Genomic DNA, 16,671 nt, shown 5'->3' on the forward strand with positions numbered 1-16,671 from the left:
CTCAAGGTTGACTCAGCCTTCCATCCTTCCGAGGTGGGTAAAATTAGGACCCGGATTGTGGGGGCAATATGCTAGCTCTGTTAAAAAGTGCTGTTGCTAACATGTTGTAAGCCGCCCTGAGTCTAAGGAGAAGGGCGGCATAAAAATCAAATCAAATCAAATCAATAAATAAATATATGATAACCAAACAGATGGACAAGTGAAGAGTAGAGAGCAAGGTGAGGGGAGAAGGGAAACTGAAATAAGCAGGCATGAGAGGGTGGGGGAATAGCAATTAGTAGCAACGCCTGCATTTTGGAATAGCTTTCTTTGATGTGACTGTTGCCCATATTTTGATTTCTTCCAGCAAGATACTAAAACCTGGGCTCTTTTTATAGATTGACTTGCACAATCCAAAATGAACATATGTATTGCCAATAAATAAGCCTTTAATAAGATTTTATTCTATTTAATTTTTATTCTACTTGATTCGGAGGTATACCGGCTGAAGAAATAAAAGTGAGCAGAAGTATGCTCTTACACACAGCCATTTTCTTTTTTTAAAAAATTCTCCAACAGAGTATAAATGTATGCATTATTTGTTTCGGTAGACTATGTAAATTATTAAAATGACTTTCACTTTGTCTAAAGTACTGGTGGTTCATACTGGAGGAGGTATATATGTGTGAAAAAGTCATTTTATTGATTGATTAATTGATTGATTGATTGATTGATTGATTGGATTTATATCCCGCACCTCTCTGAGGACTTTACCAAGGTACTGGGTGTTTCTCAACCAAGTTCAGGAACCAGATTCGTTCTAGCTTTGTCAATTCAGATGTCCGAGTTTCAAAGGCAACACTACCATGCAAATAATTAGTATGTTCATTTTCTGGTAATTGTGACTCCGTTTAGTGCTTTATAATTTTTGAATTTTTTTAATAAGATGATGCTGTATAATATGTATAACTCCACACATTTTCATTCATTCCCTAACTTGTTATATCCTCATTTGTGTAGGGGAGAAGGCCCATATCATATTAATTAGCTTGATATATTACAATATTTATTTAGAGTTACAACAATACGGTAAAACAGCAATATTCAGCTAAGGAATTTATTTACTAAATGTAAGTTTTCCAATGGTCTCCTATTGTGTAAATATGTATTTCTTAATAAAACATTTGCTACAGAATTATAATAGACCTTGTAATGCACAAATTGTACAATATATTATACGCTGGCTCTGTTAAAAAGTGCTATTGCTAACATGTTGTAAGCTGCCCTGAGTCTAACGAGAAGGGCGGCATAAAAATCGAATAAATAAATATATACTTCTTTAATAGAATAATTAAAATGGCAATAAAATTGGAGGATGAAAATGGAAACTGTTCCTTTGTCTCATAGTGAAATTGTCATTTTCCTTTTCCTTTAAGCAATTGTTCAACAGAATACCAATCTAATTTGAAAAGAAATAAGTTCCTACCAAAAATGTTGATGATTCTGAGTAAATAGTTAAAGTTTTCAGATAACACAATCCATTTCCGAGATTTTTTGTATGAACCTCATTCCATTGGCATTCAGTTATTGTGATATTATTTGTAGAAGTATGGCAGAATAAAACATTTAACTGAATAGGTATTTATAGTTAAGTCTTTTTTTTTCTTGTTTCGGGCTGCTAATATCTAGATTTCTCGAAACTGTGGAAATCAGGCTTTTATTAGAATCTAGATTCTTTGTGGATATTATCAGTGGATATTATCTGCAGCTTTGAAGTTTCCTCTAGGTCTGTCATTTGTTTAGGCTGCTGATGGGTACCTGGGGTGCTTTGTCCTCTGGGATGCTATTTGGCTTTAATTCATCTCTGATTATAAGCAATTTATGCATTTTATCTGTTTTATATAAACATCAAAGGGAGTAGAGATGCCTACTATGCAAGCCCCATTACTGATAAAAAGATGGCAGTGTGATCTTATTTAGTTTTAGTGTGATTCTCCTAAGCTCTCTTTTATACTTTTAATATACAGTGATAAGTAATATGTGTCACTATGATAGTGATATTCTATTACACGGTTAGTAATAGTTCAGATTCTGCAGATAATTAGGAAAAAATACACAAATTGCCAAAGAAAAGAAAAAAACCCAATTACTGCTTTTTTTTAAAGTAAAAGGATACGGCTGCTTTAAAATAAAAATATTGCCAATAGTTGGCATCCATTATTAATGGATTTATATAACCAGTAGTGTACTGAGATAAATGTTTTTTTTACAAACTTGATTTTTGGGAACTAAGAGCTGAAAGTATTTATTGTCCATTAATTAGCAACTATTTGCATGATCTACTGTGCATTAAGAAAGTATTCAGACCCCCTTCATTTTTGTCAATTTTATTATGCTGCAACTTGATTCCACTGTTATTGCAATTCATTTTTTCTCATTAATCTACACTCACTATCCCATAATGACAAATGGAAACAGAATTTTAGAAATGTCTGTACATTTATTAAAAAGAAAAAAATTGAAATATCATCCTGGCATAAATATTCAGGGGTGTATGGGTGCTCAGAGAAGGATAGCACCGCTGGTGTAGGGGCATGTCATGTCCTTTTACGGCCACTCATTTAGGGCAGCTTTTAGGGCAGCTTGTTCACCTTTGATCCCCACGGCAAAACACAGAAAATGCCCTGGTCAACCACTAGGAGAAGGGAAACTCTGACTGCAAACCTCCACTGCCTTGTGGCTATATCCATCATTGGAAAAGGTTTCAGGAGTAAAATCTGGAGCCGAAGTCCCGGAAGCAGTTCATGACTGTATATAGCCACGTTCTGATAACTCCTGCATCATAGCTGGAACCATATTGGGCTTTGCCAATCCATTGGAATATTTCAGAGACGTGGAGAGGAGGGATCTGCTCCTTGGGTAACAGTCAGTCCTCCATACTAACCTCCCCCAGGGTTCATGATACCATGTTCTTTTGAGATCGAAGGATGCCAATGCAATAAGTATTCAGACCCTTTGCAACAACACGTGAAATTTGCAACAACACGTGGCAATGCATACTCTAGCAGAGCAAAAGCTAGGAGGTCAAAGGAACTGTCCACAAAGCCCAGACATATGATTATTGCAAGGCATAGATCTGGGGAAGGCTACAATGAAATTTCTGCTGCACTGAATATTCCTAACAGCACAGTAGCCTTCATAATTTTCAAATGGAAGAAGTTTAGCACAACCAGGACTCTTCCAAGAGCTGGTTGCCCTTGGCTGAGCAGTTGGGGTAGAAGGGCCTTTATAAGAGAGAAGACCTAGAGCCCTCCATTATCTGGTCTTTATGGCAGAGTGGCTTAGACGGAAGCCTCTCCTCAGTGCAAAACACATGAAAACCCCAAAAGACTTTCAGATTGTGAGAAACAAGATTCCCGGGTCTCATGAAACCAAGATTGAGCTATTTGGCCTAAAACCTAAAGTTATGTCTGGAAGAAACCAGGCACCACCACCTGACCAATACCAGGCAAAGAATGAAGCATGATGGTGGCAGCATCATGCTGAGGGGGTACTTTTCAGCAGCAGGGACTAGAAGATTGCTCAGGGCTGAGGGAAAGATGAATGGAGCAAAGTATAGCGGTGCCCTCAATAAAATCCTACTCCAAAGTTCAGGACCCCAGACTGGGCTAAAGGTTCACTTTCCAACATGACAACAATACTAAGCATACAGCCAGGACAACACAGGAGTGGCTTAGGGACAACTTTGTGAATTTCCTAGAGTGGCCCAGCCCAGAGCCTTGACTTGAATCCTATTGAACATCTGTGGAGGGACCTAAAAATGGCTGCCCACCGATGTTCACCACCCAACCTGATTGAGCTTTATTTGCAAGGAAGAATGGCAGAAAATCCCCCAATCCAGAGGTTGTTGCATCATACCCCAAAATACTTGAGGTTGTAATTGCTATCAATGGTGCTTCAACAAAGTACTGAGTGAAGGGTTTGAATACTTGGGTTAATGTGATATTTCAGGGTTTTTAAAAAATAAATGCACAGATATTTCTAAACTATCTTTTGGGAGTTGGGTGGCATTTAAATATAACAAACAAACAAACAAACATTTTTGTTTTGTCATTATAGGGTGCTGAATCTAGATTAATGATGAAAACATTAATTTCAACAACTATAGAATCAGGCTGCAACATAACAAAATTACAGAATCACTATGATATAATCTTCCCTTGACTTATTAGATTACTACTATTGCACATGCACATCAAAATAGATAGCAACTATAAATATATATTGTAAATAATCCTCTTTAAAAGGCTTTGGATGTCACTAGAAGCTGACCCTCAACTAAAATCACTGCTTGGAAAAATATAATTTCTCCATGCTCTAGACCAATGATTTTCAACCTTTTTTGAGCTGCGGCACATTTTTTACATTTACGAAACGCTGGGGCACATTGAGCGGGGGTGGGGGGGCGGCTAAAAAAAGTTTGGACAAAAAAATTCTCTCTCTCTCTTCCTCCCCTTCGCTCTATTTCTTTCTCCCTCCCTCTTTCTCTCCCTTCCTTCCTCTTTCTTTCTCTCTCATCCCTCTTTCTTTCTCTTCCTTCCTTCTCTCTTTTTTGCTCTCTTTCTCTCTCCCTCCCTACATCCCTCTCTGTCTTTCTCTCTCTCCTTTCCTCTCCCTCTCTCTCTCTCTTGCTTTCTTTCTCTTTCTCTCTCTTTCTCTCTTTCTTTCTTTCTTTTGTTCTCTTTCTCTCTCTCTTGGTTTCTTTCTCTCTTGTTCTCTCTCTCTCTCGCTCTTTCTCTCTCTTGCTTTCTCTTTCTTTCTTTCTTTCTTTCTTTCTTTCTCTCTCTCTTGGTTTCTTTCTGAGCTTCGCGGCACACCTGACCATGTCTTGCGGCACACTAGTGTGCCACGGCACACTGGTTGAAAAACACTGCTCTAGACAACATATTGTAATAATTTAAATAATACTATGGGCTAAAATTGAAGTTTTGATTTGGAAAATTGAATAATAGTGTAATTGTAGGAGAATGAGTGGCAGAAGTTGGGGTGGGGAGGGATCAGCCTAGAATGGGTGTCGGCAACCTGTGACTTAAGAGCTGTATACAGCTCTTTCGCCCCTCTGCTCCGGCTCCCTGTCAGGTGATCCCAGCACTGCTGGCCCCGCCCCTTGCCCTCCCCTCCCAGTCATTCCTCGTCTGGCTGAGAAGGAAAGAGGGGTGAAGACTTACTCCATATTCCAGAAGCACCCCTGTATTGCTGGGTCTTGAGGGTGCTTTTTCTGGCCTCCCAATATCAGTTGCTGTGATTTCCCCACCTCCCAGCTGATCATCAGTGCGCTGCTATTCTTTCATCCAAAGCAAAAGTGGCAGCAGTAGCACCAGATCAACCAGCATGCACAGATTCAAGATGTGCATGTTTCTCCAAAGCCTTCTCCTGTGGCAGGGATGAAAGGCCTGTGGTTGCCAAGCAGGGGGTCCACACCTTGGATGGAAGGGAGAGACTCCACAGTTGGCAGCACGGTCCTTGGTTGCCCTGTGTCTCAACTGCTTCAGAGATGCTGTGGCTCCTATCACTCCATTTGTGCATTGGCTCATCCTAGAGACCGAGTACTGGATGAGTGTAATGCTCTGTCTCTATCTGTACCTGGCCCACCGGACCTTGACAGGCATACAAGAATTGTTAATGTGCTTGATTTGTACCACATAAATGTCTTTGCATCTGCAAGTTAAATTATTCTGTCTGTTCTTGTGCAAATACACACACACAGATATCAGAGTTGCCCCCACCCTCCTTGCCTTTCGTAAGCTCCTTAAAACCCACCTCTGTCGTCAGGCATGGGGGAATTGAGATATTCCCTTCCCCCTAGGCTTATAAAATTTCTGCATGGTATGTCTGTATGTATGATTGGTTTCTTAAATTGGGGTTTTTTACATTACTTTTAATATTAGATTTGTTCATATTGTCTTTTTACTGTTGTTAACCGCCCCGAGTCTACGGAGAGGGGCGGCATACAAATCTAATAAATAAATAAATAAACTTTCTTTTATACCCTAACATATATTCTTGCTGCAACCTGCTCTTGCACATGGATGCAGAATGGCTGGGAAAGGGACTATTTACAAACATGCACTCACCTGTTGGGTTTTTTTAAAGGATTCTTAGAGCAGATGTTTCACATCTGTTTTCTCTCTCTCTCTCTTTCTCTCTCTCTCTCTCTGGAGGTCAGATTCTCACCATTCAGCACCAGTTCAGGAGTTATTTCCTCCCCCTGGGGCGAGAGGGAGAGGGAGAGAGAAAAGAGACAGAGAGAAAGAAAAAGAAGAGACAGAGAGAAAGAGAGAGTGGGAGAGAGGAAGGAGACAGAGACACACAGAGAAACAGAGACAGCTAGAGAGACAGAGACATAGAGAGAGACCCATTTCCCACAGAAAACACTGGGAGTCACAAAGCCTGAATAGGCATGGCTGGGGGTTTATGTGACTGGGTGGAAGTGATATTGAGTTGGCCACACCCAGCCAGATTTTGTGGTTCCTGGTGTTCTCTTTTCTGTGGGAAATGGGTCCAAATGGCTCTTTGAGTATTTAAGGTTGCAGACCCCTGGCCTAGAATCACTGTGTAACAGCAAGTAGGCTAGGTGAAATCACCCTTGAATTCCATGGACTCTAACTCCAAGCAGGTACTAACAGTTAGTTGAGAAGATTTCTATGCATAGGCTTTTTAGCAATAAATCAGTACAATTATATCTACACATGTGGAACTTATTTTTCACATCAGACAAGAATAGTACTAATATTTTAAGTTACAATTACTAAAGTAATACTTTAAGCAATCATTTATCTCACTTTCTATTCAACAGCTTATCTAAAAGATTTTTGTGAGGATAACATTGCCACGCTTAATGATTTATACTATCTTATTCCTAGGAAAAATAGGATAACAAATTAGAGGTAGTGTTTTCCTACACACTGGAACTTTATCCTAAATTGAACAATAGAAATAGAGGGAAACTTCTCTTAAAATCTGTAATTCCTCTCTAATCTTCAATTTTGCTTTCTCTAGGTGTTAAAAAATGTTTCAGAACAACTTTTTAGATGATACAAAACTAGCCCCAGTCTTTTAAGGGAATTCTTTTTAGGCAGTTAAAACCTTCCACAGATAAATAGTGTTATAATGTTATAATCTAGAGTCTACGGAGAGGGGCGGCATACAAATCTAATTAATAAATAAATAATAAATACTATATTAAATGGTTTATGAAAGTAGCACATAGGCTTTTACATGAAATACTGTAAAATATACTGCATAGATGTTCACAACTGTTTCTATTTTTATTAACTCTTACTATTTTTTTTTTATTTTTTTATATATTTTCCCTCTTGGGTATACCAGGTGACTCGACAGAAAAACATGTAATCTTTCCCTGGGTCAGATGATAAAGGGAGGAGGAGCCTCTGGCTTAGAGGATGAAAGCACTGCCTGGAAAGGCAAAAGCAGCCCAGGTTCGAATGCTAGAAGGGTATGGCTAGCTGATGAGAGCTAAATAGCTTGAAATAGTTCTATACTAGTCTCCAGTGTTCCCTCTAATTTTTTTTCGGGGTGAGCGGAAAAGTATAGTGTCTGAGCGGCAGTCCCTTTGGCACTGGGCGGCATATAAGTATAAATAAATAAATAAATAAATAAATAAATAAAGTAAGTAAGTAAGTAAGTAAGTAAGTAAGTAAGTAAGTAAGTAAGTAAGTAAGTAAGTAAGTGTGGGCATGCGCTATCACACATGAGCAAGTTCTTGCATCCATAATTCTATCCTTTCTATGTCTTCCTCCCTCTTTCCTCCCTCCCACTTTCCTTTCTATCTCTCCCTCCCTCTTTTCTTTCTATCTTTCCCTCCCTCTTTCCTTTCTATCTCTCCCTCCCTCTTTCCTTTCTATCTCTCCCTCCCTCTTTCCTTTCTATCTTTCTTTCCCCCTTTCTCCAAGCCCTTCCTTTTCCCTCTCCCTAACTACCCCTTCTCCCTCCTTTCTATCTCTCCCTCCCCCTTTCTCTCTCCCTTCCTTCATCTTTCATTCCCTCTCTCTCCATCCCTCTTCCTTTCTCTCTTCCTTCCTTCCTCTTTTTTGTTCTTTCTCTCTCCCTCCTTCCCTCCCTCTATGTCTTTCCCTCCCCCTCCTTCCCCCCTCTCTTGCTTTCTTTCCCTGTCTTTCTCTCTTGCTTGCTTTCTCGCTTTCTTTCTCGTTCTCTCTCCCCTCCTTTCTCTCTCTCTCTCGTTCTCGCCGGCAACAGAGAGAGAGAGATGGAGAGAGAGTGGAGGGCGCCGTTGTCTTTGCCTCTGCCCGGCGGCTCTGCAGTGAAGAGGAAGCAGCCGCGCACCGCCTCCCGGGAGCCCGGCCGACTTTTGGAGCCGTTTTGTTTTCAGCCGGGTGGAGGCGGCGCGCGGAGGCGAAGATACGGCGCCCGGCCAAGCTCCGCCTCCCGGGAGCCCAGCCGACTTTTGGAGCCGTTTTGTTTTCAGCTGGGCTCCCGTGAGGCGGAGCGTGGCCGGGCACCGTGTCTTCGCCTCCGCGCACCGCCTCTGCCCGGCCGAAAACAAAACGGCTCCAAAAGTCGGCCGGGCTCCTGGGAGGCAGAGTGTGGCCGGGCGCCGTGTTGCAGCGGAGGAGAAAGAGAGGCGGAGCGGGCAGTAAGCGGCGGGCGGGCGGCCAGGTGTTCGGGGGGCAGCCAGCGCGCGCTCCCCAAATCTCCCTGCCAGCCCACCCGCCCGGAACATTCAAAATAAGAAAACCCTTCGCTCTTACTTATTTTATTGTTTTAAATTTAAAATAGTATCGGTAATAATACTGATTCAAGATCATAGTATTTTGAAACATTAAAATTGTATTCTTATGTTTACTTACCTCTGATTCAGTTAATTAAATTCAGTGATATTTTTTTTCTGAATAAAGAAACGCAAGACTGCAAATGGATGTTCTGGACCTAAATATAAGGAATAAGCAGAATCAGGAATTGCAATATTTATGTATGTATGCATGCATGTATGTATGTATGCATGCATGTATGTATGTATGCATGCATGTATGTTGGGGATCTTGTAGGTCATCTAGTCCAACCCCCTGCTCAAGCAGTAACTCTACACCACCCCAGGTAAATGCCAGTCCAATCTCTTCTTGAAAGTCTCAAGTGTTGGAGCATTCACAGCCTCCTCAGGCAAGCCGTTCCAGTGGTTGATCGCTCTCACCGTTAGAAAGTTCCTCCTTGTTTCCAGGTTAAATCTCTCTTTCGTCAGCATCTATCTCTTTGTTCCTTGACTGGCTTTCTGGTGCTTTGGTAAACAGCCCGACCCCCTCCTCTCTGTGGCAGCCCCTCAAGTATTGGAAGACTGTTATTAGGTCTCCCCTGGTCCTTCTCTTTGCTAAACTATCCATGCCCAGTTCCTGCAACCTCTCTTTGTATGTTTTAATTTCCAGTCCCTTATCATCCTGGTTGCTCTCTTTTGCATCTTCTCTAGTGTTTCAATGTCTTTTTTGTAGTGTAGCGACCAAAACTGAATGCAGTACTCTAGGTGTGGTCTAACTAGGGCTTTATGGAGTGTTATAAGTACCTCCCTAGCTTTAGAGTGTATACCTCTGTTGATGTAATTTATGATTGTACTGGCTTTCTTGGCCACCACTGCACATTGCTGGCTCATATTTAGTTGGTTGTCCACCAAGACTCCAAGATCTCTCTTGCAGTCACTGTGTTTACTATGATTTCACCCAGTTTGTACATATGTCTTAGTTTTTTCTTACCTAGGTGTAGTATTTTAGTATTTTATTTTTCTCTGCATTGAGAATTTTATTTTACTTAGCGTTATTTTATTTGTTTGAGCCCACTGTACGAGTCTGTCAAGGTCTATCTGTATTCTGAGCCTGTCCTCTGGAGTATTGGTTACTCCCGCCAGCTTGGTGTCATCTGCAAATTTAACTAGTTCCCCCTCTATTCCCTCACTTAGGTCATTGATGAATATATTGAAGAGTACTTGCTTGCATCCTTGAAATGCGAGGAAGGGCACAAAATTTCATACTGGAATGAATCCACGTTACACATTTGAGACTTTGGTCAGTAAAAAGAAAATAACAAAGTTGGAAGGGACCTTGAATATTCTCCTAGTGACTAGTCCAACCCTGCTCAAGCAAGAAATCCTATACCCCAGTGCAGTAATGGCAAACCTATGGCAGGAGGGCCACTGGTGGCACAGGGAGCTATATCTGCCAGCATGCGAGCAGTTGCCCTAGCTCAGCTCCAGCACGCATGTGCACACCGGCCAGCTGATTTTCGGCTCACACGGAGGCTTTGGGAGGGCATTTTCAGTTTCCGGAGGGCCTCTGGGGGGAAGGGGTTCTTCCCCTCCCCAGGCTCCAGGGAAGCCTCTGGAGCCTAGGGAAAATGGGCCCACCAGAAGTTGGGAAATGGGCTGTTTCTGGCCTATAGAGGGCCTCCAGGCAATTTTCACCCTCCCCAGGCACTGAATAATGGGTGTGGGCACTCACGCAGGTACGATAGTGTGTACGCACACGCTTTTAGCACCATCACTGCCCTAGTGTTTCATTTATTACCTTGCCATTTTATATGGAAACAATACTCTAACTGTGTATTTTGTGCCTTTGGTAGTTTATTGGTACACCTTCCAATTTCTTCTATGCCTTGAATTTTCCAGGAGCGCTAATTTTCTGTGCTATGAATAAAAATATAAGAGGACAGAATCCTGAGGTTTTCAAAGGAAAAATCATTACTGGACAATGTGTAAGATACCTGGAATAAATTGCTTTTTAAAAATTCAACAGATAGGTAAAATAACTTATTTTCACCCTTCAAGGAAACTGAAGACTAACTTGTACAGATGAGTAATATCATGTATGATTAATTAGTTATTTGAAAAAACTAAGTCATTATTGAACAGGTTATTTCTAACTTTTGATCAACAGTTCAGTCTTTGAGGAGATGGGTGGTCTATAAATCTGAAATATAAACAATTAAAAACAAACAACAATCCATGGTAGCAAAATTTCTTGATTTTCTTGCTTCTTTAACTTTTTATGTTCTCCCCTTTTTCGGAAAAGTTTTACTTTACAAAGCATTCTAGAGAAGAACAATGTTTACCCATTCTTTTTTTCTATTTTGAATGATTCCAATAAAAGAAGGGGGTGTTCTGTACATTTTGCTTTTGTTACTGTTGGGAGGAAGACACTGAATTGTTTCAGTCTTCAATACAATTAACTCCTATAACACCATCACTAGACTGAGATATGAGTCACATTGGCAACTAAATGTAGAGAGTTGGCAATGTGGTCAAAAAGTGAAATCTAAATCTCTGCATTTATCTAGAAACATTTCTTTTTCCTTATGGTTGACTTCTTATGACTAATGTTAGAGCTTGTAGTATATTGTGTATATAGTATATTGTATATAGTAAACTAACAAAAAATGAATGAGCAAACTGCCATAGTGCTAGCTTAGAACTGAAACTCCTTTTCTATTTCCAATATTGAAATACCGAAAGCCTCATTCACATTTATTTATTTCTTTAAAAAAAACCCTCCTAAATGAAGATATCGTATCACTTTGCTCCTATTTCAGGATATATTTTCCTTGCCAATATTTTTTTCAAAATAAAAATGGCTCAAATCTCTGCAAGATTTATATTTACATATGAAATTTTACAACTGGATGGATAGCACCTACAACATCCTTTAACACAAATGTCACTTAAGACTGTTGACTGCTAGCCTTAATTTATAATGCCATTACTTTTCTTTAGAGAAATAAATTGATATCAGGATCTTAAATACCGTAACTAATTAATATGTCCAAGTATATTACAATATGTCAGATAATTAACATAAATCTAGATGTGCATTTTAATCCTCAAAGTTTCTCATTTATTAAATGATATAGAGAGAGTCCAGTAGATATTCATAAGAGAATAAATGTACAGTATTCTGAAACAGTAGCTTTTATTATGGAAAGAAACAAATTGAAAGTGTTAGCTGATTCTTTAGAGAAAATATAATAAAACAAATTCATATCCTAAGGCATTTTACACACCTAAGTGCTACTCAGTCTTAATCACTGTCAGTTGGAAAATGTAATTCAGCATAAATTACTTCTGACTAACTCTTTTAATCCTTCCTTTTACTGATGATGCAGTCACTCTTTATGCTGTCAGCTATGTCTCTCTCTAACTGAACCTTTTGAAAGAATCTCTCTAAACTTGTTCCAAGGTTGCTTGTTCCCCTGTAAGAAATAGACTCCTTAGATCACACTTCTTAAAGACTACTGTAAGTTCAGGTAACATAAACGAAAACAAAACAGATAACAAACTAGCAAGAAAAATGCTACTGTTTTGAGAAATTTGGTTTCAGACGCCATGATCTGGATCATAGAAGGACAGTAGAGAGAAATCATAAGCTTTTAGAGGCCATTTTTAAAAGGCCAACTGCAACTGGACTAGCTTCTAGGAATTACAGTAATAGTAGCTTACAGTAATAGTAGCTTACAGTAATAGTAGCTTATAGGTCAGAGATTAATTTGCAATGTTGGCCTTCGGGGAAAAAAGAGGTTGGGAATTGAGACAGAACCTCAAAAACATCACCTGGACATATTGGGGTTGAGAGATATAATTGCATATTGGGTATTGAACCAATAACTCTAGCAGAATGAAGCACTGGTGAATACACTGGTTCTTCATAATTCCTCTCTAGAAAAGGAGGACTTAAAATCACCTGCAAGTAGGGAAGAAGTTGTTCCTTATGAGGAGACCAAGAGGTCTCCAGTGGGAAACAAAGGAATAACCCTCTTGCAGAATCCAATCTGGGTCATTCACTGGGACCAGAAGTCTTCTGAGCTTTTGGACTTGTGCTGGAGCCCAACCTCAGGGAATATCTCTCTCACCACATTTTCTCAACAGAATGTGACAGACTAAAACTACCCAGAATGGATTCTGCAACATTATCCTGGGACATGTATGGCCTTCGTAATAGCCATCTTGCTCAAACCATGGCCAGCACCTTTAAGGATGTTGAGTTATATACAGGTACTTCCTTTTCTAATCATTTTCAGAAGTTACTTGTTAATTGTCTTTTAGCTATTAGGATTAGGGTTAGGTTTGACTCAACAAATTCAAAGTACACTAAATGAGTTTCCTTCAATACTGAACAAAAGAAATTTTAAATACAAGTTCAAAAACTTTTTTAAAAAAATCTTGAATAAACAGCAAAGGGACGATTACAACTTTTGGAACAGTTACAAATGAACTAAAGGCCCAGATGTTTTGAAATACAAATGTGAAATTATAAGAATCCTGATAATGTTCTTGGGGAATTCTCTTTTTTAAAAAAATAACAGGATGAAACTGTGAAGGATCAGTCTACAGGGAACCAAAAGGAACCAATTATTGTATTACAATTGAATGAGAATATTTAAAATTGTTCATATTTCTTGTGATGAAGGGTGGTAATCATTTATTTATACATTTATTTATTCTGCTATAACTTTATTTTTCTTTTGTTTTTTCATTTTTCTTTTCTAGTTTGTATTAGTTTTTACATATGTGATTGTATTTTTAATAAATTACTATTTAAAATGAATATATATATATATACATATACAGTGATACCTCATCTTACAAACGCCTCGTCATACAAACTTTTCGAGATACAAACCCTGGGTTTAAGATTTTTTTGCCTCTTCTTCCAAACTATTTTCACCTTACAAACCCACCGCTGCCACTGGGATGCCCCGCCTCCGGACTTCCATTGCCAGCAAAGCACCCACTTTTGCGCTGCTGGGATTCCTCTGAGGCTCCCCTCCATGGGAAACCCCACCTCTGGACTTCCATGTTTTTGTGATGCTGCAGGGGGATCCCAGCAGGGGAATCCCAGCAGCACAAAAACGGGCGCTTCACTGGCAATGGAAGTCCAGAGGTGGGGTTTCCCAGCAAGGGGAGCCTCAGTGAAATCGCAGCATTGCAAAAACACAGAGGTCCAGAGGTGGGGTTTTGAGGACTTCGGTGTTTTTTGCAATGCTGCAATTTCACTGATGCTCCCTTCACTGGGAAACCCCACCTCCAGACTTCCGTTGCCAGTGAAGCACTCATTTTTGTGATGCTGGGATTCCCCTGCTGGGATTCCCCTGCAGCATTGCAAAAACACAGAAGTCCGGAGGTGGGGTTTCCCATGGAGGGGAGCCTCAGGAGAATCCCAGCAGCGCAAAAACGGGCGCTTCGGCTGGCAAAAGGGGTAACTTTTGGGCTTGCACGCATTAATTGCTTTTCCATTGATTCCTATGGGAAACATTGTTTTGTCTTACAAACTTTTCACCTTAAGAACCTCGTCCCGGAACCAATTAAGTTTGTAAGACAAGGTATCACTGTATATATATATATATATATATACACACACACATATATATATGTCACATGTTTTTTTGCTGAATTTGAAAATTAAGGGAGACTAGGATAGATCTATTTCGGCCTCATCAGCTAGCCATACCCACTGGGACTTGAACCTGCAACCTTTGCCTTGTAAGGCAGAGAATTACTCTCTAGGCTACAGTATCCAATCCCTTCAGCTCTACACCAGGGAAGGGTTACATATTTTTGTGTCGAATCACCCTGGTGTAATTGAAGGAACATCACAGCTCCTTATTTGCCTTATTTGAATTATATATATAATTCAAATATTGATGATACTGAACCCTGAACTGGCAATTGGTGTCACCTAGCAATTTTATGGAAATTGAAGAAAAAATAGTTTTGAACTTTGTAGAACCCCACAAAAGATGGTCACACACACACATCAAAATCAACTAGTTACAAAGGAGGAGAGAAGATGTGGTTTACTAGGAGACATAAAATCTGTCCCTCCAGACTGTAAGGAGACTTTCTTAGCTGTTAATTAGTAGGAATTTGGCAGAGGGCTACTTTGTTTATGGGACTGTTCCTAGAGGGTAAGCCCAGAGGATTAATAATTTTCATTAAATCATCTGCAATTTCAACACAATTAATTTAATAAGAACCTCAGGAGAGAGACTTTACAGCTTTATAGATTCATAACTTTTGTTTCTAGTTTCAGACTTCTCAGATCTTGTATTTTGATCCTTTTAACCTCTAGAAATTTTTAAACTGAAATTTACAGCTATACTTTTACTATTTGTGAAAACTGTATTCCCTTGGTATTGTTTTCCATTTTTTGCTTGTCTATCAGTATTATTTAACATAATAAAGATCCTCAAATCTTGATTTTTGGAATCTGTTTTGAGAAAAGCAAAATTTGGTTTTCAAGATACAGTGATACCTTGTCTTACAAACCCCTCGTCATACAAACTTTTCGAAATACAAACCTGGGGTTTAAGATTTTTTTGCCTCTTCTTCCAAACTATTTTCACCTTACAAACCCAAGCCGCCGCCACTGGGATGCCCCTACTCCGGACTTCTGTTGCCAGCGAAGCACCCGTTTTTGCGCTGCTGGGATTACCCTGAGGCTCCCCTCCATGGGAAACACCACCTCCGGACTTCCGTGTTGCTGCAGGGGAATCCCAGAAGCGCAAAAACGGGTGCTTCGCTGGCAACTGAAGTCCGGAGGTGGGGTTTCCCAGCAAGGAGAGCCTCAGCGAAATTGCAGCATCACAAAAACACGGAAGTCCAGAGGTGGGGTTTCGAGGACTTCCGTGATTTTGTGATGCTGCAATTTTGCTGAGGCTCCCCTCGCTAGTAAACCCCACCTCTGCACTTCCTTTGCCAGCGAAACACAGTGTTTCCTTGACTTTCGCAGGGGATATGTTCCAAGACCGCCTGCGAAAGTCAAATTTCCGCATAGATGCTCCCTTCCTCCTTCCCCCTCCCTCCTCCATTCCTGGTTTTACTTACCCCTAGAACCTGCAGGGGCAACGGGGCAGCAAGCTGGGGGCTTTGTTGCGCTTGCTGCTGCTGCGGCGGGCAGCAGTAAGGCTTAGCTTCAAGTGGAGCATACCAATGCTCCGAGAATTAAAGGGGAGGGATCGGGAGGCTGGGGCAGAAGCTGAGCTTTTATTTAAAGAAGCAGGATGGCTGGGGTGGGGGGGGGAGGAGAGTTAAAACGCACAGTATTGTACATCGGGCGGCCCCGGAAAACCCTTGGTATGCAAAAAAAAAACATGGAGTATTTTTTAAATAATATTTTTTGAAAAAACGTGGTATAGACTTTTCGCGAATGTTGGACCCGCAAAAGTCAAGGGAACACTGTACTTACTTTCAAGAGAAACCCATCTTGCTTTAAATATTACCGGTATTTTCATTACTAAAACTAAAAATGTAGATTTTTCTTGGTTACCACAATATTACATGGTTTGTGCAGCTGAACATTCTTAAATAGATATTTTATTTTTATATTCATTTTATTGTTTCCAACATCAAAATTGTCTTTTGTTGAAAACTAGTTTGGGCCTGCTTTTCCTTCCTCCTGCCCAAAAAAGAAACTTTCCCCCTCAAAAATATTGTTTTAACCACAAGAGAGCACTCCAACACAAGAAATAGTGGGAGAGAATGTTGTTGTTTCCCAGATTTCTTTTCCTTAGCCAAAAGGAGGGCACTCCAACATAAAAAATTGTTTTTAACCATAGAGGCTAACCGGATCCCACACACACACCATTTTCACCATGATTATATGTGAACACATGAATTTCTTG

At 40.1% G+C, this 16,671-nt stretch overlaps 1 protein-coding gene across 11 annotated transcripts in view; it reads right to left on the minus strand.

Moving 5' to 3' along the window:
• The window catches only part of WDPCP (WD repeat containing planar cell polarity effector), a 204,289-nt gene that overhangs the window by 184,112 nt on the left and 3,506 nt on the right, over positions 1-16,671 (minus strand). For 6 of the 11 annotated variants that reach the window (XM_070732543.1, XM_070732539.1, XM_070732542.1 and 3 more), the window contains exon 2: positions 8,868-8,946. The exons of the other annotated variants lie outside the window; for them this stretch is intronic. The gene's annotated coding sequence lies outside the window, so the exon portion shown is untranslated. The remainder of the gene's footprint in view (positions 1-8,867; positions 8,947-16,671) is intronic. 11 annotated transcript variants of the gene reach the window in all.

The sequence above is a fragment of the Erythrolamprus reginae genome, chromosome 1, assembly GCF_031021105.1.
Source record: "Erythrolamprus reginae isolate rEryReg1 chromosome 1, rEryReg1.hap1, whole genome shotgun sequence".
Taxonomy (NCBI): Eukaryota; Metazoa; Chordata; class Lepidosauria; order Squamata; family Dipsadidae; genus Erythrolamprus; species Erythrolamprus reginae.